Source organism: Balaenoptera borealis (genome assembly GCF_965194805.1).
Source record: "Balaenoptera borealis genome assembly, chromosome: 9".
Classification (NCBI taxonomy): domain Eukaryota; kingdom Metazoa; phylum Chordata; class Mammalia; order Artiodactyla; family Balaenopteridae; genus Balaenoptera; species Balaenoptera borealis.
The window spans coordinates 62,574,121-62,596,172 of record NC_138873.1 but is presented as its reverse complement, the minus strand read 5'-3'; the positions used below and the strand labels follow the sequence as shown (position 1 = coordinate 62,596,172).

Sequence of the window (22,052 nt, the reverse complement as noted above, 5' to 3'; positions counted from 1 at the left end):
TTCAGTAAAGTACAGGGAACTCTACTCACTACTCTGTAATAACCTAGGGGTAAAGAATCTGAAAAAGAATAGATATATATATATATATATGTATAATTAAATCACTTTGCTGTACACCTGAAACACAACATTGTAAATCAACTATGCTCCAATATAAAATAAAAACTAAAGAAAAACATTTGATATCTAACCTCTCTGATTTTTATGTGAATATTTACATAACATTAGATGATAATGGTTATTCCACAAATACTATTGTAAGCAAAGGATTAGCTTAAAAAATATATTTGCATATATAAAGATGTAGCCTAGATAATATACTTTAACACTAGGTATCCCCCTGTGTTAAGTGGGAATAATGAAAGTACCACAAGGCAGGTAGGTATTAGGAAGAAATCTACTTTTCTTCCACCTTTGAAATATATTAATGAACTCATATATACATATCTCAGAGTAAAAGCAAACCTAATAAAAGTATAAAAAAGAAATCTTACCAGTATTCTTTATATGCCATAGAATTAAAGCCCAAGATACATAAAAGGAAAATATTATGTTAAATTCCATCTTCTTGCCTAAGGGGAGGACCAGATTGTGTTTTATTCTATCCCCAAGACTGAGGAAGCAGCAAAGTTTCCAACCTAAACCCAAATTAACAGCCTGTGGTTTCTGAGATAAATTATCCCCAAAGGGCACCAGATATCTCAAACCAGGAAACCAGGGGCACTCTTAGGCTTTAGGTAATATAAAGTTAGATCTATGCAAATATGTAGTCATTTGTGAGAAGGAAGCACCACAGACCCCTTTCCCAGGGGCACTTAGTCCTGGAAACACAGGGCTGTGAGGAGCCTGGGGGAAACTGAGGCACAAGCTGTTTCTAGCAGCAGTATTTTAACAAGCTTTTCTAGCCACACAAAACTCCACATTATTTCTAAAAGCAGACATACCAGTCCTGGCCTGGCCCACATCCAATTTGGGTAACTGCATTCTGTCATCTTTCAGGTCTCCCTGGCACTTTCAATTAGCCATAATTTATATTCTTCCCAGTTTACAATTGAAACTGCCTTGTATTGCAGCTGTGGGGTTACAGAGAGATGGCAGCTAAATTAACAGACAACTGGTACATTATTGCTGCTTTTCAGTTCTCTTTTGCCTTACATGTCTATGGAGTGCTAAAGGTCAGGGAATGTTAGTTCCATTTTATAAGAAAGAACACTGAAGCTCCAAAGTAACCTAATATTTACATCTATAACGAGTTGGATTACAAATTAAAAAATAAATTCCCACTTGGTAAATGCGTTAACCTTAGCACTGAAATAAAGGAAATAACATATCTTTTCTAAAAGAGAACAAATCACTTCAATGTAAATAGAGGTATAACATGCTTCTTTCTTAAAAATATTTATTAAGTTTTCACTTGTACTGAGTACTGTTTCAGGTGTTGAAGTCCAGAGGTAAACAGTGGATGGCATTTCTCAGATCCTTAAAATGTACCGATCCCTGTTTATCTCATTTAATATTCACAAGAGCTTTATGGGGTATATATTAATGTTACTCCTATCTTACACGTGAGAAACTGAGGCAAAGCAAGCGTTAATAACTTTCCAGAGGATAGCAGTTACAATCAAAGCTTCAAACCTCAGCCATTTGATGCCAGTAACTGTTCTCTCCGTCACTATAATCATCTCTCCCATGCACAGAACAGTCCTGGGCTTTAGTATTACATAGAGGAAGGTGAACAATAAACAATAAATAAACAAGCAAGAGAACTCTCTGTGAGAGATCAAATACAAGTGCTGTGAAGAGAATTAAAATATTCTGTCTAGGTAGAGTAATGAGTTATTACTTTAGGTTAGCTGGTAAGAAGGCTTTTCTATTTAAGCTGGGAGATCTGGAACATAAAAAGGAGCCAGCTATGCTAATATGAAGGAAACAGTATTTGAAATAGAAGAGCTGGTGCCAGGACCCTAAGATGGGAACAGACTTGGCATGTTTGAGGAATCAGAATCAGCCCAGAATGGCTGGAGCACAAAGGCTAGAGGAGAGAGGGTAAATTTTGGTTGGAGACAGACAAGCACATGATTACCAAGGACTTAGTGTAAATGTGTTTAGCTTTTGTTTTATGTGTAATGGGGGCCTTTGGAAGGTTTTAAATAGATAAATGACATTCTGTTTTAAAAGATTACTCTGAAGGGAGTATCTATTTAAGGGGTGGGCAAGAGTGGAAGAGAAGATAAACGATTCAAGGTCCCTGGTAAGAGATGACTGTTACTTTGACTAGGGTGCATTTGGAGATTAGGGGAAAAAAAAAAAAAAGAGGATGGATTTAGAATATGTTTTTGTTGATTTTGCTGATGAATATTGGAGAGGAGCAGGTAAGGAAAACAGAAGAATCAAAAAAAAAAAAAAAAACCAAGTTATCTTTATTTAGGTAAACCTAAGTCTCCACTTCATCAAAGGACTTTGGTGGTTTCTTCTGAGAATTCTTAGTCGGACCAAAAAGACGATTAAATGAGATTTAAATTTTACTTCCTTAATTTCATTAACCAAGTCAGTAGATCTTTATATTTAATTCTTTGTATTTATTTTAAGAAATGACTTAAGGTACCTATCAGCACTATTAGCCTCATTTAAAATATTTACCAATTTGTCTAAAATTTATGATTTTACAAAACTGCCTAGAAATCTGTTCATTTAAGATCATTACCTATTATCCTCACAAAGTGTTATTCAGAAGAGGGTCTTGAACATGTTATTTTGGTTTGTTTTTCCCTTTTAATTCATTCCTAACATTTCTCGGATTTCTGGTTGGAGTAACAGCTCGTAGCACTATGAACTCTGATTTCTCCATGTCTTTTATAACAAGTTCAATTTTTTAAAGAAATTTTATTAGGGCATTAAGATTGTAATTTCTGACTCAGTAAATCTGGGTTTAGGGAAATGCATCTTTTTTTTCTTTGCTATTAGAGTTGAGAACACAAGTGCAAAAGCATAAAAATTTAGGCATAGAAACTGGAAACCTTGCTTTGCTCTCACTAAATCATAGTCACTAATGCTCATGGCTTGACCAAAGCCTCTTTCCACTCCTTTGAAGCCTCTTTGTCCCAAATGTTGTCTAGAGATCTCATTTCTAAGGCACATCTCTTCCACCCCCATTCCTTTTCTATCCTAAGGCTTCTTTACAATCCCAAATCCTTCAGTTTTTTTTTTCCCCCCTCTAGGGACAAGTTTAAAGCATGAAACTTCTGGAGAGGAATGAGTCCTAAATGGATGTTCACATTCCCTAATATGAGTACACCAGACACTATAGACAGTCTGGTATTGTCTCCTTCTGCTTGATGAAAGGTAAAGATTATTTATTTTTTTCATTGAAATTTGGGTATCAGAATTTATGATAAACACTAAGGATATTGCAATATCTAAATGATTGGACAAATGCAGATAGATGACAGATTGTTTTTCAGTCTAGTGGCCTAAAATATGCAGAGAACAAGCTTTTTATTTTTAGTGTAATTAATTGCTTCAGTTGTATAACTGCTTGTCATCTCAGTATTTTTGTCCTAATATGGATATTTTTTTCCTTCTCTGCAATCTTTCACTTGAGGGAGATTAGAATCCAACAAACATACTGCAAACAATACACTAAAATTATGTGGGTATGGAATCATAACATATATACAGAAACTCCTTTTGAAAACTATATAATACTGTTATCATTTAATCTAGACCTTTTATTTTTACTCATGAAGGAATCAATTCTGGGAGATTAAATGACTTTCTGAAGAGTACACAAAGACCTGTTCTCTTAGTTCCTAGGACTCTTGACTCTGAGTCCAGTGCCCTTTCCATCATATCCAACAACTTTAATATTCTTTAAAGTCTTAGTAAAAATCTTCTGTGTTTCCATAGGTTCTTTTTTCTTCTGCAAGCATCTCCCAAACCCCTCTCCTTGAACTTACCTAGAGTATGAAAAAGTTCATCTGAGGTGACATACTGGGAATGACCTAGAACAGATCTCATCCTCTAAATCTGACTTGCCTTTGTAACTATTAGTTCTTCTCAGGGTTTGATGGGTACTGACATATAAAAGCTAAGCAAGAAGGGAGACAAGACCTGAGATGCTAGTAATTACATAGGGCTGTGAATATACCAAGATTTGTTTCTTTTTCATTTTTCCTAAAGAATGTCATGTTCCTAGAAGGGTCAGGTCCTGAAGGGACTATCAATGACATCCCAACCAAGGTCTTTTCAGATACGATGACTCTCCTCTGCACAAGTTTGGGCTGTCCAATTACTCTTCAGTGTGCTGTCCATGGTGCTGAGGAACCAGCGCTAAATCACAGCCCTGCTACAAATTCCTGTCCCTTCTGGCGAAATGGTTAGGCAGAGCAGCACCTAACTCTGTGTTTCAGAGCTTTGCAGTTACCTAGAGGCAGCTATGAAAGGCCTGCAACCATTTCAAAAATGTAACAGCTCAAAAAGGCAGCTTTGAGAAAAATCTTGTTTATGACCACAACTGAAGTTAAAATGAAAAATTCATATCACCAGGAGAAACAGGTTTAAATTTATTTGTAACTATTCTGCTTTTCCTAAAATAATACTCCTTATATGTTTTTAAAAATTAAAGCAAGAGCTTTGGTTGTTGTGCCGCTAGTTACATTTTCCTCCAAAAGTTAAAGTAGTGTAGTGTGATATAGTGTAATTGTCAACCAAAAGAATAAAATTTTCCGGAGAAAATTAGGTACAATTCACCTTGTGGATATAGGAACACTAGATAGGCATTACAACTCAGCTTTAAATGATCAAGCAGGAGCAGTCAGACAAAGAAAGATGAAGTACCTTTCATGTTATGTTATTATAAATTGCATGGTATGAATTATTGTGTATTTACAAGACACCCTCTACCTACCACCCCTACATGTAAAAATATCTCCTCATTCAGCTGCCACACACACTAAAATGAATATTCATAGGAGATATACTGCTGCACTTAATTATCCCAAATGGCCTTGGATGCTTCCCTGTCCATTTTTCTGGGGTGGGGACCCTGTATTCTATAGAATTGGAGGCATTCTCTGTGATGCACATAGTATCAGGAGTTCAAACTGCAGTTGTGCCCTCTCATCCCTCTCATACAGACACTGATAACATTTTTATTGCCATTCAAGCCTCCTGACCTTGGTCTCTGCTAGTGGCATGTGATGTCCCCCCAAAAGTCTCTGCAATGTGAAGTTATGTGCCTAGTGGAGATTTGACTCTCCATCTCATATTTTTTTTGCAATTGCTTTTCACTTTACTCAGGGTGGGGGATTGTCCTAATATGATTTCCTAACAGGTAGTTCTAAGACAAACCTTTGAGTACTCCAACCATGCTATTATCATAATCATCATGCCCAATCTCTTTCTCTGCATCCAGAACGTGAAGGCAAACAAGTGGGAGAATGTAGGGCCACCAAAAGCCCTAACAATCATAAAAGTTACTGCAAACTAGGTGCTCAAAGGCCCTACCTAACTGTACTACTTGTCAACTATTGAACTTCTTCTCTGTGAACACTTCTTTCTACACTTTTCTCCACTTCCTGATGCTTTGGGCATTGCTGATACTCCCTAGGAGGTGGGTCTATCTTTACTATAGGGACTGTTGATGACATTACTTTTCTCATCAGTCTCATCATCCTTGTTATTTCTCAACTCTCACCATCCCTGTTGCTGAGTATTTCCCTATTAGAATTACAAACATTTTATTAGGCACTAGTGACCTCCTCATTACTTAATCCTGTTTAACTTCCTTTCTTCAGAAAGCACTCTCTCACTTTGGCTCTATGACACCACACCACACTACTCTTTTCTTCCACTGCTACACATATCCTTGAAGGTTAGCGTTTCTTAGCCTGCTGTACCAGGCTTTCTTCTCTTGTCACTCTACATTGCCTAAGTGGTTTTGTCTATTCTCAGATCTTCAGTTATCCCTCGTGTACTAATGACCTACTCCTACCATTTTCCAAAATTCTTATCCCAAATAGCCAACTACCTTTTCAACATTTCTACCTAAGTATCTTGCTGGATCCACTAATCAACATATCCAAAATTGAACCTATCACCTCACCCTGAACACACACACACACACACACCTCTTTACTGTCACCTTTATGTTTACTCTCAAAGAGTAAAACCAACATCCATGGTTATCCACATCAAACTTCTGGCAGCCTTCTTTTACCACATTTCCCCACCGATATTCATATACAGAAGCTCATTATTTTTGCCCATTCTAGCTTCTAAATAACTACGGGAATTTTCACTCCTCTTCACCTTCAACCACAAATTCAGAGCAGCCACCATTAGCTCTTATCTGAATTGCTGCAACAGCTTTGCTTTCATCGATGCCCAGTGCTACCTTCCCTCGTCTATTCTTCACAAAGAAACCATCATAATTTTAAAGCATATTTTATTATATTGATTCTTTTACTTAAGGCCTTGAGTGGTTTTTCATTGTCATTAGGATGAAAACCAAGTCTGCCAGTTCTGACCCTTGACTATATCTCCAACCTTTGTCCTGACTCTTTGCTACCTCCCTTTGTTCCACGTTCCAATCATATTGGCTCTTTAAAAATTTATTGAATAGGCCATATTCTCTCTGGACTTCTGATCTTCACCTGCTCTCCTTCCTATTCTTCTCTTTATGTAGCTAACTAGTATTTATCACTCAGCTTTCAGTTTAAAAGTCATTTTCTCTGAGAAAGCATAGCTCCCTCATTCTCTCCACATACTCAGATGTTTTGCTCTCCTTACTTCTGGTGCATTCCTATATCATTTAGTTATGATCACTCTTTTCCTTTATCTTATCTCCAATGTCTAGCACAGTGCTTGGCACGGATGGGCAATTACTGTCCATTGGAAGAACAAAAGAATGAATAAAAGTACAAAGTGTATTTTTTCCCATTGAGTTAATGTGTATTGTTCTTCCGTCTATAACATAATGTTGCCCTACATGCTGAATATATACTCATGTATATGTTTATTATCTGCAGAAAAGCAGATGAGCAAAGAACTGAAGGTATGTTTGGGAGAAATAGGGGATGGAGAGTGGTTTCCATCCAGCTGCAGTTCTTCAAGGCTTCAAGGCAATTAAAATTGAGAAAATTCAATAAGTAGCTTTGGATTTTTTTTAATCATGAAAAAAGCTGTTTATTTAGTTTGAACTTCTGATTTTTGCCTTTCAGCGTTTTGGGAATACTTATTTGAGAGCAGTTAAGGAATTAAAAAGACCAGACCTCTGCAGATTTCATATGAATCCTTGCTAAAAAAATAAAAATCAAAGAAAACTTTCATGTTTTTTAAAAATTAATCTCAATAGAAAAGAGAGAAGTTATAAAGGACATCTTGGGGGTACTCCAAACACAAAATTATTTCTATCTGGGTTTAGAATCAATAGTATGACATTTTATAGAGATCATAAAACTTATGTTGCTAATTATAATGTACTTACATAAAGATTAAAGAGACTTTGCATTACTTTTACACATATCTGCAAGAAAGGATCTGGAGAGTTTGGGAGATAAACAAGGGAGTAGGAATTTTAACAACAAATCTATCTATAGAATTGTTAGTATGTAAATTATCTAAATTTTTTTGTTTGACTTTTATTGTACATGTGTAATACATACTATCTATATAATATATATATTCAAATTTTTGTGCACTGGTTGACATGATAAACACATGACATATAACAATAAGTTATCATGTCAACTTATAACAATAAGTTGACATGATAAACACATGGTCTTTGGTTCTACTAGGTTGTAATGTTGTTTCCCTAGCTGACAATAAGAAGGCAAGAATTATTTTTCCAAGCAGAAACCATACATATAAATAGGCATTTTAAGAAAGACTCCTTGTGTCTGCCTGCCTCCATCTCTCTCTCTCTTTCTCTCTCTCTCTCTCGTTGTCTGTGTGTAAAGTCTATGACAGTTCAGCTCACATCTGGTGTGGAGATCCTACACAGAACTAAATAGAGTTAGCTTAGTTTAGGGATCAAGATACCATTTGTCTCATGGTTTCCCTACAATGCCCTAATGCTATCCAGAGCTCTGCTCCTTCTCAAGTCCCATCAAATAAGCTATATTTACAGGCATTTATGTATACTGAAAACTTCACATAAGGTTTTTGGAAGATGGTGAATTTACACGGGGTTCCGGCTTTTCACCACTTTGCTTCCTTCCCTTCACCTTTCCCCAAACCCCTGTTTTTCCCTAGTGAAGGTAAGTTCTACCATCTCTTTTGTTTCTTGCTTTGTGCTAATCTACATCCTCCCTTGCTTCTCAGGGTCTTCTCTCCTCCCTCCCCCATAAGAGGCTTATCAAGAAAGTTCCCAAAACAAAAACTATTCTCTCACTAAAAGCATTGTTCTTAGCTTCCTAAAAAATAGCAAAACCAATAAAAACGTATCTTTTTAACTAATGACAAGTTTATTAGTTTATACTTTCTGCCATTTTAAATAATGTAATAAAGTTATGCTGATTTGTAATAATAACAATTTGTGGGGGGAAAAGCAGTACTAATTGTCTTTCAATGGTAATGGAAACAATATAATTAACCAATCTAAAATTTCAAAATCTAAAATAAACTGTTAATTTTGCATTTTACAGTGGGGAACTATACTTTGATATACAGTTGTTAGCATCTTATTTTTTAAAGAATGTTAGTTGATAAATGAACATTTGGATGGCTGATCAAATTTGTGCGTGATTGGCATGCATATTGTGTGAAAATTACAATTACTTAAGAGTAATTACTCTAAGTAATACTTCATTGACTATTTAAGGATCTACTTATGCCTAAATATCTAATAGTTTCCCTTTTATTACTTTAAAAATGAATACTACTTTACCTTATTAGAGTAGTAATTCAGAATTATCATCACTTTACTGAATAAATTAGATAAGCTTGAGATGAAAACAAACTACTGAATTCATGCTTCATAACAACTAGAGAAGAAAATCCTCATGAATACAACACAGATTATGGAAACAAATTAAGGGCAGAAAATTTAGTTCTAATATTTGAATTGAGTAAGTATTGATCACAACATTTGAATTTATTTCAATTCTGCCTTATTTGAAAAAGATTATTAATTTATACAGGATCCTTTTCATTTTTAATGTCCCCCCCCTTTTTTTTACTACCATCTCTTCTCTAGTAAAAGGGAAAATTAAAGAAGAAATCTGAAAATCAGAATATGTTGTTACACTTTGGCAACTTAAAATGTTAGCTATTGACCTTTGACACTCTTCTGACCTAGCTGTTGTGAGAGTCTTTTATATGAGAGGGCTGGTAAATCATCATTTCAATCAATAAATCTTCATGGAGGCTGTGTTGTTGCCCAAGAGTTGATATGCCCAGCTACTGTCCTTTAGATCCTAACAAGCTGTTCAGGTCTGCAAGACAATGCTATTCTTTTAGGACTTCCTAGCATAAAGCAAATGACATAAAATTACTACCATTAAATTGAATAAAAAGGTGATGCTATTACTCCTAGTCATAAAAATAATCTTGGAACAATTTGGAGTAAGTTAAACCTCAAATTATTGCTCCTATGTGCTTTGAGTCCCAGTGTGAGGCTTATGTTGGTAGAGATGAAAGAATCTCACCTTGTGAGTCACTTAGAATGGCCAGGAAAGATGGCAGATGCTGTAAGAATGATCAGAGGTATATACCTAAAACAAATTGATGAGACTACTTACATTATTCAGTAAATATTTAATGACAAGATCTTGACCTGTATTATTTAATGTTTTTTTCAATTTCACAGGCACCACTTGTTCTTCATGGAGTTATAAGAGGTATATTAAAGAACCAAAGATCATAGACCATTTACTCAGACTTCTTTCCAGATTCCATTCATTCTGTTTTTTATGGCCCAGTGATGAAAAATTAAATACTGACTTTTTTGCATTTAAGGATGAACGCAAAAATATATATATATAAATGATGGCAATATCAGAATCACTTCAAATTGTTTGATTCAGTAAAGATTCTTACATATATGCAAAACAGTTGCATGCAACTTAGATTCTCTGTGTTCAAATATATCTGTGTTTTATATGTTCTACCCATAAACTGAATCTGTTTTCTTCACTGGAAGACCTGAGTTATAGAGAAATATTAATGTAAAATAAAATCCACTTAAAAATATATGCATTCTGTATGAATGGGAATAAACAGATTTTTTTTTCTCCCTCACAACTCATGGTGATTTTGTCATTTGATAGTTTACTATAAGAGCAACCAAGATTAGTAAGGATCCATGTTAGTTGATTAGTAATTCTTCCTTTTTCTTTGTACCTGACTATGGTTTATAAGGAGAGGTTGATGAAGCAAATATGTGGATTGGTCATTCATCTCTTCCCATGTTTATTTCTCATTGGTTGCTCTAGTCTCTTTCATGAGAAACCACCCACTGGTTGGTGTAAAGTAAAAAAATTAACTAAATCTCTTATCTAGTTTAAAACCTGGACTAATCATACTATTAAACTATCCTTCAGATAATCTCTCAGGTTACTTCTCCGCTTCCTCACCTAGTAGGGGGGTGGGCTTTGCGTTGGTGGGGACAAAGCCCCTGGCCTCATGCCAGCCCTGAGCTGTGCATTGGCTGGCATCTGCTGATTATGAGGTAAATCCTATGTCTGTCTTTACATGTCCCTAGCCTCTAATGCTTAAGCTCATGTCTATTAACCTTTGTTCTACTCTCAGATCTAGAAACAGTCTTAGAGGGAGTCTGATGAGCCTGACCTACCTAAGGATTTGTTTGTGAATTAACCAGAGATCTGTATGTGACTAACATTGATCTTAATCAGAGTGGTCTTCTCTGTTTGCTCCTTGCACTTCCACAGAGATTCTAGCAAGCCTTTCATTTGTTTCTACTTCTGTAATAAGGGAAATAAGTATTCCTCTGGAGAAATAAAACACAATTGCTTTACCCTGCTGGACAGTACAGTACCACCAAGGTTACTTTAATGTGTCTGTTGCCAGATCATTGATCCTAGGCTCCTCAGAGTTCCAAACGAGTAGTGTCCTAACTATTGTGTTTCATCCTAACATAAATGCCACTTTCTAAAAAAACACCCAGAAGAAAAAAATCAGGACACCATCTGTAGTCATGTCCATAACCTCTGCTTCTAATCCACTCCTCCTCTAAGTTCCCCAGATTGAGAAAAACCTGGCTTCTCTGTTTGCTTTTTCTATTTGGACTTGTATGGTTTAACCCACATATCCTAGCTCTTGATATGCTAAAGAAAGAGATAAAGAAATTTGACAATCTTTACCTCATGACAATATCCTAGCTCTCGAGGGTTATTGACTTGCTTCCAAATAATATTTTTAGATGCCAGGAATTGAATCATTTTCTTTGATTCCTTCTGTAAAAAGTCCTAATCTTTTTCAGGCAGAAGGACAGAGTTGGGCAAAGAGATGTCATACAAAGAAAAGTTTCAAAAGTTAAATGGAAAAGCACATAAATAACCTTAGACTATCACACTTATTATAGACTTTTCTCTATGCTTCTAAAATTAGACAATGGATAAAAAAATGTATGTAAAATTCAAAGGACAACATCCTTTTAGGAATATATTCCAGAGTCAGAAAACATATATAGACACTGATAAAGTTTAAAGCATAAAAAATTAAACATATTTCTATGGTAAAAATAATGGTCAAAAATTAACAGCTTTTTGGAGAAAATACCTAATATAGTTATAAAATCATTGATACCCATAACTCTTTTCTATTGATATAATTTTTTTAACATCTTTATTGGAGTATAATTGCTTTACAATGGTGTATTTAGTTTCTGCTGTATAACAAAGTGAATCAGCTATATGTATACATATATCCCCTCCCTCTTGCATCTCCCTCCCACCCTCAATATCCCACCCCTCTAGGTGGTCACAAAGCACAGAACTGATCTCCCTGTGCTATGCGGCTGCTTCCCACTATCTATTTCACACTGGGTAGTGTATATATGTCAATGCCACTCTCTCACTTCGTCCCAGCTTGCCCTTCCCGTCCCCATGTCCTCAAGTCCATTCTCTATGTCTGCATCTTTATTCCTGTCCCGCCCCTAGGTTCATCAGAACCTTTTTTTTTTTTTTTTTAGATTCCATATGCATGTGTTAGCATATGGTATTTGTTTTCTCTTTCTGACTTACTTCACTCTGTATGACAGACTCTAGGTCCATCCACCTCACTACAAATAACTCAATTTCATTTCTTTTTATGGCTGAGTAATATTCCATTGTATATATGTGCCACATCTTCTTTATCCATTCATCTCTCAATGGACACTTAGGTTGCTTCCATGTCCTGGTTATTGTAAATAGTGCTGCAATGAACACTGTGATACATGACTCTTTTTGAATTATGGTTTTCTCAGGGTATATGCCCAGTAGTGGGATTGCTGGGTCGAGTTACCCATAACTCTTAAAAACTCTTACATATAAATAAGAAAAACACAGGTATCCTACTCATAAATAAGCAGTTTGTAAAAGTAAAAATGCAAATGTCAGTAAACATTGAAATAAATGTTCAGGAGACTTCTGGTTTCTAGTTCTACATATAAGAAGCTTGGAAACTGCCAGTCCATCTGAACAGTAGGTAAAAAGCTGAACAGACTAAAACATCAACAGTTTTTCTTGGGTCCATAAGAAAGGGGATGACACAGGGCAAACTGCTACCCCAAAATTGGAGAGCTATACAGACAAATATGGGGAGTCACAGTTTACTAGAGGAGAAACCACTGTGGAAACCCGAGCCCAGGTGGGAAAACCTGAACTATAATTGACAAATTGCTGAAAGCTCAGTGAGGACAACTCTGAGAGTCAAAAATTCCCAGTAGACTCACTTATACTGGAACCACAACAATTGAGTGAGATTTACCTTCAGGAGCCCAACCTGGTTCCCACAGAAAATATTGGACAAAAATCCCCTCATGCTTCCAGCAGGGGCAGTAGAAAAGGGACTACTTTGAAATATACCAGAGCACTGTATTTTTCTTAAGAAGGCCTGCACTCAGAGGAAACGAGATAACCAGAGCCTAACCTCCTGGAGTTTTATCAGAATCTAACTAACCTGAGGTAAGGTAATACCCAACTCCAGCTTGCTCTAGCTATCCTGATCCACCTAAGGGGAGGGAAGAAAAAACCTGAGAAACACTTGTGAAGTTCATGGTACAGAGGCACAGGCTCACTGAAATACAGAACTAATCATAAGACTATACAATGCTTCCCCTCCTCCCACACCTCACCACCACATTACTAAAGACCTATTTACAGAAGTTCATTTTACTCAGTACATCATGTCCAGCTGTGAAGAAAAAATTACAAAGCATACCAAAAGGAAAAAAAAACACACTTTGAAGAGACACAGCAAGCATCAGAACCAGACATGGCAGAGATGTTAGAATAATCAGATCAATAATTTAAAACACTTATGATTAACATGCTAAGGGCACTAATGGATAAAGTAGACAGCATGAAAGAATAAATGGTGAATGTAAACACAGAGACGGAAGTACTAAGAAAGATCCAAAAAGAAATGCTAGCAATAAAAACACTGTAACAGAAATGAAAAATACTTTTCATGAGTTTATTAGACCAGACACAGCTGAAGAAATAATCCATGAACTATAGGATATACCAATAAAATCTTCAAAAGCTGAAAAACAAGAGAAAAAAGACTGAAAAACAAAACAAAACAGAATATCCAAGGACTGTGGGACAACTACAAAAAGTGTAACATACGCATCATAAGAATAAAAAGGAAAAGAAATAAAGTAAGAGAAGAATATTTGAAACAGTAACCACTGAAAATTTCCTCAAATTAGTATCAACAGATCCAGGAAGGTGAAAGAGTACCAACCAGGATAAATGCCTAAAATACTACACCTAAGCTTATCATTTCCAAACTATAGAAAATCAAGGATAAAGAAAAAAATTCTGAAAAACCCAGAGATTAAAAACACCTTACTTATAGAGACATAAATGTAAGAATTACATCCAACTTCTCCTAAGAAAGCAAACAAACAAGAAGAGCATGTAGTGAAATATTTAAAGTACTGAGAAGAAAAAACCCTACCAACCTAGAATTTTATACCTTGTGAAATTACCTTTCAAAACTTAAGGAGAAATAAAGGCTTTCTCAGACAAAAAGTGAGGAAATCTGTTGTCAGTAGATCTGCCTTGCAAGATATAGCAAAACAGTTTCTTTAAAGGGAAGGAAAGTAATATAGGTCAAAAACTCAGATCTACATGAAGAAAGAGAATTAAAGAAGGAATAAGTAAAGATAAAACAAAAACTTATTTTTCTCATTCTAATTGATCTAACAGATAACAGTTTGTTCAAAATAATTATAGCAACAATGTATTTGATTTTATACACACACACACTTTTATGTATGCTTACATATAAGTGAAATAAATGACAGCAATAATAAAAGGGACAGGGGAAAGGAATCAGGATTATTTGGTTATTATAAGGAACTCACACTACCTGTGAGTGGTATAGTGTTATTTGAAAGAAGACTTGGATTAGCTGTAAATGTATATTGTAAACTGAGGAAATCATTTAAAAACTTAAAGAAAAAGAATAACTAATATGCTAAGAGAGGAGAAAAAAATGGAATTTTATAAATGCTCAGTTAAAAAGACAAAAGGTAGAAATAAAATGACAAAACTAGGAAAAAAGAACAAAGGCAACAAAGAGTAAAACATGTGGTAGATATTAATCCAACTATATCAATAATCACTTTGAATGTCAGTGGCCTAAATGGACCCATTAAAAGACAGAAGAAAAATGGTACAGATGAATCAGTTTTCAAGGCAGAAATTGAGACACAGATGTACAGAACAAACGTATGGACACCAAGGAGGGAAAGTGGTGGGGGTGGTGGGATGAATTGGAAGATTGGGATTGATATATTACACGAATATGTATAAAATGGATAACTAATAAGAACCTGCTGTATAAAAAATAAATTAAATTAAATTTAAAAAAAAAACCCAAACATACCTTAAAAGCAATTCATACCTTCTCCCACCCACCCACTAAAACAAACAAAGAAGACAGAAGTTGTAAGAATGGATTTTTAAAAAAGACCCAAATATGGTATGTCTACAAAAAAACCTACTTTGATTTTAAACACATATAGATTAAAAGTAGATGTATGTAGAAAAGGATACAATGCTAACACTAATCCAAAAAAGTAGGATTAGATATAGTAATTCTGGACAGAGCAGACAGTCTCAGGAACAGAGAGGGCCACTACCAAATGATAAAAGGGTCAATTTTCAAAGAAGACATTACAATAATTAACATGTATGCACCCGACTAAAAAAAGGTCAAACTATGTGAGGCAAAAACTAACAGAATTGCAAAGATTAAATAGATGAATCCACAATCATACCTGGAGTCTTCAACACCCATTTATCAGAAATGGACAGATCCAACAAGAAAGTCAGAGAAGATATAGTTTAACTCACCAACACCATCAATCAACTGGTTATAATTTACATCGACTTCATTCAACATTAGCAGAATACACATTCTTCTCAAGCTCACATGGAATATTCACCAGGAGAGACTATGATGCAGACCCAGAACTGCCAAAGCAATCCTGAGGAAAAATAACAAAGCTGGAGGCATAAACTTCCCAGATGTCAGGTAATACTACAAAGCTACAGTAATCAAAAGAGCATGGTATTGGCAAAAAGAAGACATATGGATCAATGGAACAGAATAGAGAACCCAGAAATCATCCCACACCCCTACAGGCAATTAATCTTTGACAAATGAGGCAAGAATATACAATGGAGAAAAGACAGTTTTTCAGCAAGTGGTGCTGGGAAAGCTGGACGGCCTCATGTAAATCAATGAAGTTAGAACACTCCCTCAAACCATATACAAAAATAAACTCAAAATCGTTTAAAGACCTAAATATAAGACATGACACCATAAAACTCCTAAAAGAGAACATAAGCAAAACATTCTTGGACATAAATCATAGCAATATTATCTTAGATCAGTTTCCCAAGGCAAAAGAAATAAAAGCAAAAATAAACAAATGGGACCTAATCAAACTTAAAAGATCTTGTACAGTAAAGGAAACCACCACCAAATGAAATGACAACCTACAGACTGGGAGAAAATATTTGTAAATGATGCAAATGACAAAGGGTAATTTCCAAAATATACAAAAAGCTCGTGCAACTCAATATCAAAAAAACAACCCAATCAAAAAATGCGCAGAAGACCTAAGTAAACATTTCTTCAAAGAAGACAGATGGCCAAAAGGCACATGAAAAGATGCTCAAAATCCCTAATTATTAGAGAAGTGCAAATCAAAATCAAAATGAGGTATCAAGCTGTCACTATTTGCAGATGACATGATACTATACCTATGAGAATCCTAAAGATGCTACCAGAAAACTCCTAGAGCTAATCAATGAATTTGGTAAAGTAGCAGGATACAAAATTAATGCACAGAAATCTCTTGCATTTCTATACACTAATGACGAAAAATCTGAAAGTGAAATTAAGAAAACACTCCCATTTACCATTGCAACAAAAAGAATAAAATATCTAGGAATAAACCTGCCTAAGGAGACAAAAGACCTGTACGCAGAAAATTATAAGACACTGATGAAAGAAATTAAAGATGATACAAATAGATGGAGAGATATACCATGTTCCTGGATTGGAAGAATCAACATTGTGAAAATGACTCTACTACCCAAAGCAATCTACAGATTCAATGCAATCCCTATCAAACTACCACTGGCATTTTTCATAGAACTAGAACAAAAAATTTCACAATTTGTATGGAAACACAAAAGACCCCGAATAGCCAAAGCAATCTTGAGAACGAAAAATGGAGCTGGGGGAATCAGGCTCCCTGACTTCAGACTATATTACAAAGCTTCAGTAATCAAGACAGTTTGGTACTGGCACAAAAACAGAAATATAGATCAATGGAACAGGATAGAAAGCCCAGAGATAAACCCACACACATATGGTCACCTTATCTTTGATAAAGGAGGCAAGCATATACAGTGGAGAAAAGACAGCCTCTTCAATAAGTGGTGCTGGGAAAATTGGACAGGTACATGTAAAAGTATGAAATTAGAACACTCCCTGACACCATGCACAAAAATAAACTCAAAATGGATTAAAGACCTAAGTGTAAGGCCAGACACTATCAAACTCTTAGAGGAAAACATAGGCAGAACACTCTATGACATACATCACAGCAAGATTCTTTTTGACCCAGCTCCCAGAGAAATGGAAATAAGAACACAAATAAACAAATGGGACCTAATGAAACTTAAAAGCTTTTGCACAGCAAAGGAAACCATAAACAAGACCAAAAGACAACCCTCAGAATGGGAGAAAATATTTGCAAATGAAGCAACTGACAAAGGATTAATCTCCAAGATTTACAAGCAGCTCATGCAGCTCAATAACAAAAAAACGAACAACCCAATCCAAAAATGGGCAGAAGACCTAAATAGACATTTCTCCAAAGAAGATATACAGATGGCCTACAGACACATGAAAGAATGCTCAACATCATTAATCATTAGAGAAATGCAAATCAAAACTACCATGAGATATCATCTCACACCGGTCAGAATGGCCATCATCAAAAAATCTAGAAACAATAAATGCTGGAGAGGGTGTGGAGAAAAGGGAACCCTCTTGCACTGTTTGTGGGAATGTAAATTGATACAGCCACTATGGAGCACAGTATGGAGGTTCCTGAAAAAACTACAAATAGAACTACCATACGACCCAGCAATCCCACTACTGGGCATATACCCTGAGAAAACCATAGCTCAAAAAGAGTCATGTACCAAAATGTTCATTGCAGCTCTATTTACAATAGCCAGGACATGGAAGCAACCTAAATGTCCATCGACAAATGAATGGATAAAGAAGATGTGGCACATATATACAATGGAATATTACTCAGCCATAAAAAGAAATGAAATGGAGGTATTTGTAATGAGGTGGATGGAGTTCGAGTCTGTCATACAGAGTGAAGTAAGTCAGAAAGAGAAAAACAAATACAGTATGCTAACACATATATATGGAATCTAAGGGAAAAAAAAAAAAAAAAAAAAAGGCCACGAAGAACCTAGTGGCAAGACGGGAATAAAGACACAGACCTACTAGAGAATGGACTTGAGGATATGGGGAGGGGGTGGGGTGAGATGTGACAGGGTAAGAGAGTGTCATGGACATATATACACTACCAAATGTAAAACAGATAACTAGTGGGAAGCAGCCACATAGTACAGGGAGATCAGCTCGGTGCTTTGTGACCACCTAGAGGGGTGGGATGGGGAGGGTGGGAGGGAGGGAGATGCAAGAGGGAGGAGAAATGGGAACATATTGTATATGTATAACTGATTCACTTTGTTATAAAGCAGAAGCTAACACACCATTGTAAGGCAATTATACTTCAATAAAGATGTTTATAAAAAAAAAAAAAAATGAGGTATCATCTCATGCCGGTCAGAATGGCCATCACCATAAAGTCTACAAATAATAAATCCTGAAGACGGTGTGGAGAAAAGGGAACCCTCCTACCCAGGTGGTGGGAATGCAAATTGGTGCAGCCACTATGGAGGTCCCTTAAAAAACTAAAAATAGAGCTCTCATATGATCCAGCAATCCCACTCCTGGGCATATATCCAGAAAATACAGAAAGTCTATCTCTAAAAGATACATGCACTCCAATGTTCATTGCAGCACTATTTTTAATAGCCAAGACATGGGAGCAACCCAAATGGCCATCAACAGATGATTGATTTACAAATACGTGGTGTATACACACACACACACACACACACACAAATGGAATAGTTCTCAGCTATAAAAAATGAAATATTGCCATTTGCAGCAACATGGATGGACCTAGAGAATATCATACTAAGTGCAGTAAGTCAGAGACAAATATCATATGATATCAATTATATATGGAATCTAAAAAATAATACAAATGAATTTATTTACAAAACAGAAGCAGACTCATGGACATAGAAAACAAACTTACGGTTAGCAAAGGGGAAAGTAGGGGAGGGATAAATAGGACTTAAATAGGATAAATAGGGATTAACACATACACTCTATTATATATAAAATAGATAAATGACAAGGGTTTACTGTATAACACAGGAAACAATGTTCAATATCTTGTAATAATCTATAATGTAAACTAATCTGAAATATATATATATATCTGAATCACTTTGCTGTATACCTAAAACTAATGTGATACTGTAAATCAACTATACTTCAATAAAAGAATAAAAATTAATTTCCAGTCTCTTTTCGAAGACAGAAGCAGAGGGAATACTTCCAAACTCAATTTATGAGGCCAGTATTATCCTAATACCAAAACCAGACAAACACATTACAAGAAAAACTAGATAAATATCTCTCATGAACATAGGTGTAACAATTCTCAACAAAATATTAGGAAATCAAGCCCAACAAGGTAAAAAAGGATTATACACCATAACCAAATGAGATTTATCCCAAGTCTGCAAGGTTGGTTCAACATTCAGAAATCAATGTAATCCATCACATCAAAAGGCTAAAAAAGAAAAATCTCATGAGCCTATCAATAGATTCAGAAAAAAACATTTGACAAAATCCAAGACTCACTCATGTTAAAAATTCTCGGTTATTTTGGAATAAATAACTTCTTCAACTTGAAAGAAAATATCTACAAAAAAATCTACAGCCAACATTATACTTAATGGTGAACTACGTGAAGCCTTACCACTAAGATCAGGTACAAAGTTAAGAATGTTCCCTTTCACTATCCCTTTTCAACATTTTACTGCCAGTTTAGCTAATGCAATAAGAAAAGGAAATAAAAGTATACAAATTGGGATGAAAGAAATAAAACTGTCTTTGTTTACAGATGATACACTTGTCTATGTAGAAATCTGAAAGAATCAACAACAACAAAAAATGTCTAGAGTAAGTGATTATAGCAAGGTTGCAGGATACAAAGTTACTATACAGAAGTCAATCACTTTCCTATATATTAGCAATGAACAAGTGGAATTTGAAATTAAACACACAATACCATAATATTAGCACTAGTAATTTTATTTGGTGAATCAATTATGAATTATGTAAAACCAACCATCTAAATAATTTCTTAAAATAATGAATATAATTAAAGTAATTAAAATAAACCCAAATCCTTATAGAGGTCAATTTATTTCACACTGATAAAATTACTAGTATGTAATGAATTCTTTTTTCCTTTTTTTTTAAAGAAAAAAATGTATACTGAATCAGAGGTTTCTGGGCAGCATTTTGATTCTACATAGTTTTCAAGGTCATGTAGGACCTTAAGGGACATCTTAACATGTTCTCTCTGGATCATTCCTTTTGAGTAGCTTGAACTTCGATTAACATAAGTGTACTAAGGAAAAGAACTGCACTAAAATTTAAGTCTAAACAGGTGTTGCAAGAGGACACTTTTTAATTAGGTTGTATAATTTTGTCTGTATGATTTATTATTGGTTTTGTTCAGTTGTTGTACAGCATCAATGTCAATGTGTTTGATTTCTGATTTTACTTTAAAAACTAGGAAAAGCATTTGCCAGCAGACAAGAGTTCTGTTACATAGCTACAGGCAGGGTTCCTAAAAAACAGCATCCCCTTTATACTCAAAAGAAAATTTTTTAAATGTTTATTACTGAATAGAATGAAATACAGTTTAAAACTAGGATCCAAATGTCAGTCATGGAAGCAGACTGGTCCATCAAAGGAATCATAATTGAGGGTTTCAGACGGGGAGGAAAAGAACCCCCACCCCGGGGAACATGATAAAATTAGATCTGATTTGTGTGCACTGTTTATTTGTTTATTTATTTATTTTAATTTTTTAATTTATTATTTATTTTATTATGTTTATTTTTGGCTGTGTCGGGTCTTCATTTCTGTGTGAGGGCTTTCTCCAGTTGCGGCGAGTGGGGGCCACTCTTCATCGCGGTGCGCGGGCCTCTCACCATCGCGGCCTCTCTTGTTGTGGAGCAGAGGCTCCAGACGCTCAGGCTCAGTAGTTGTGGCTCATGGGCCCAGTTGCTCCGCAGCATGCGGGATCTTCCCAGACCAGGGCTCGAACCCGTGTCCCCTGCATTGGCAGGCAGATTCTCAACCACTGCGCCACCATGGAAGCCCTGTGTGCACTGTTGATCCATATATTGTGGTCAGGAGGAAGAGTGGCTGAACTGCACCATTTAGGAACTGCTAATTCCTTGTCTCGGAAGTAATCTGAAACACTGCAGCAAAGTTTTCATAGCATAATTTAATTGGGTTATCTTGAGTACAACTTTCAAAGGGAAAAGAAGAGCACTGGAAATTCACTGGAGGTCTAATTAGCTGTAACTTTTATTTTGCTGTACGATTATCATTGTAGCATATATTCTCATAGCTCTCAATATGTAGAAATAGTTCTTCTGTTTTGTATTGTCTCCACAATACCTTCTCTTCCATGAGAACATTCTATGTTGTCAAAAGTAAGAAAAAGTTATCAGGGAAGATAGGATGGGTGAATTTACTTCTTTCTAGGTGATTTTAAAAAATATGTTGAGAGTGTATGTGTGGGTTGAAGGTATGTTTGCCTTATTGTAATACTAAACCATGTAATAGTATATTACTAGTGTTTTGTGATATTGAGATCTGACAGCATATCAAGATGTTTAGGTGAAAAAGCAAAGTAAAACGAGACAAAATACAATCAAAACACAACAAATAAAGCCCTTTGGAAACAAAACCAAAAATTACTGTTTTCTTTTTTTTTTGGTCTTTCATGGGTTTTTTTCCCCCATTATCAGAGGCAAATATAAGGTTTGTTTCTTTTCATAATTTCTGTCTTGAAAGCCTTCTGTGGTTATCAGTGGGAGAAAACTGAAGTCTTTCTGAGCCCCACGTCAGGCTTCCCAACCTGGGGGTCCGGCAACAGGAGGAGGAAT

The 22,052-nt window shown here is 35.5% G+C and overlaps 1 long non-coding RNA gene across 1 annotated transcript; it reads left to right on the top strand.

The window, feature by feature from the left end:
- The first annotated feature begins 2,764 nt into the window (after nucleotides 1-2,764).
- On the top strand, nucleotides 2,765-20,755 carry LOC309634838. The gene is made up of 2 exons (XR_014248462.1): nucleotides 2,765-16,407; nucleotides 18,551-20,755. It is a non-coding gene; the product is annotated as an uncharacterized lncRNA (long non-coding RNA).
- Nucleotides 20,756-22,052: the final 1,297 nt, after the last annotated feature.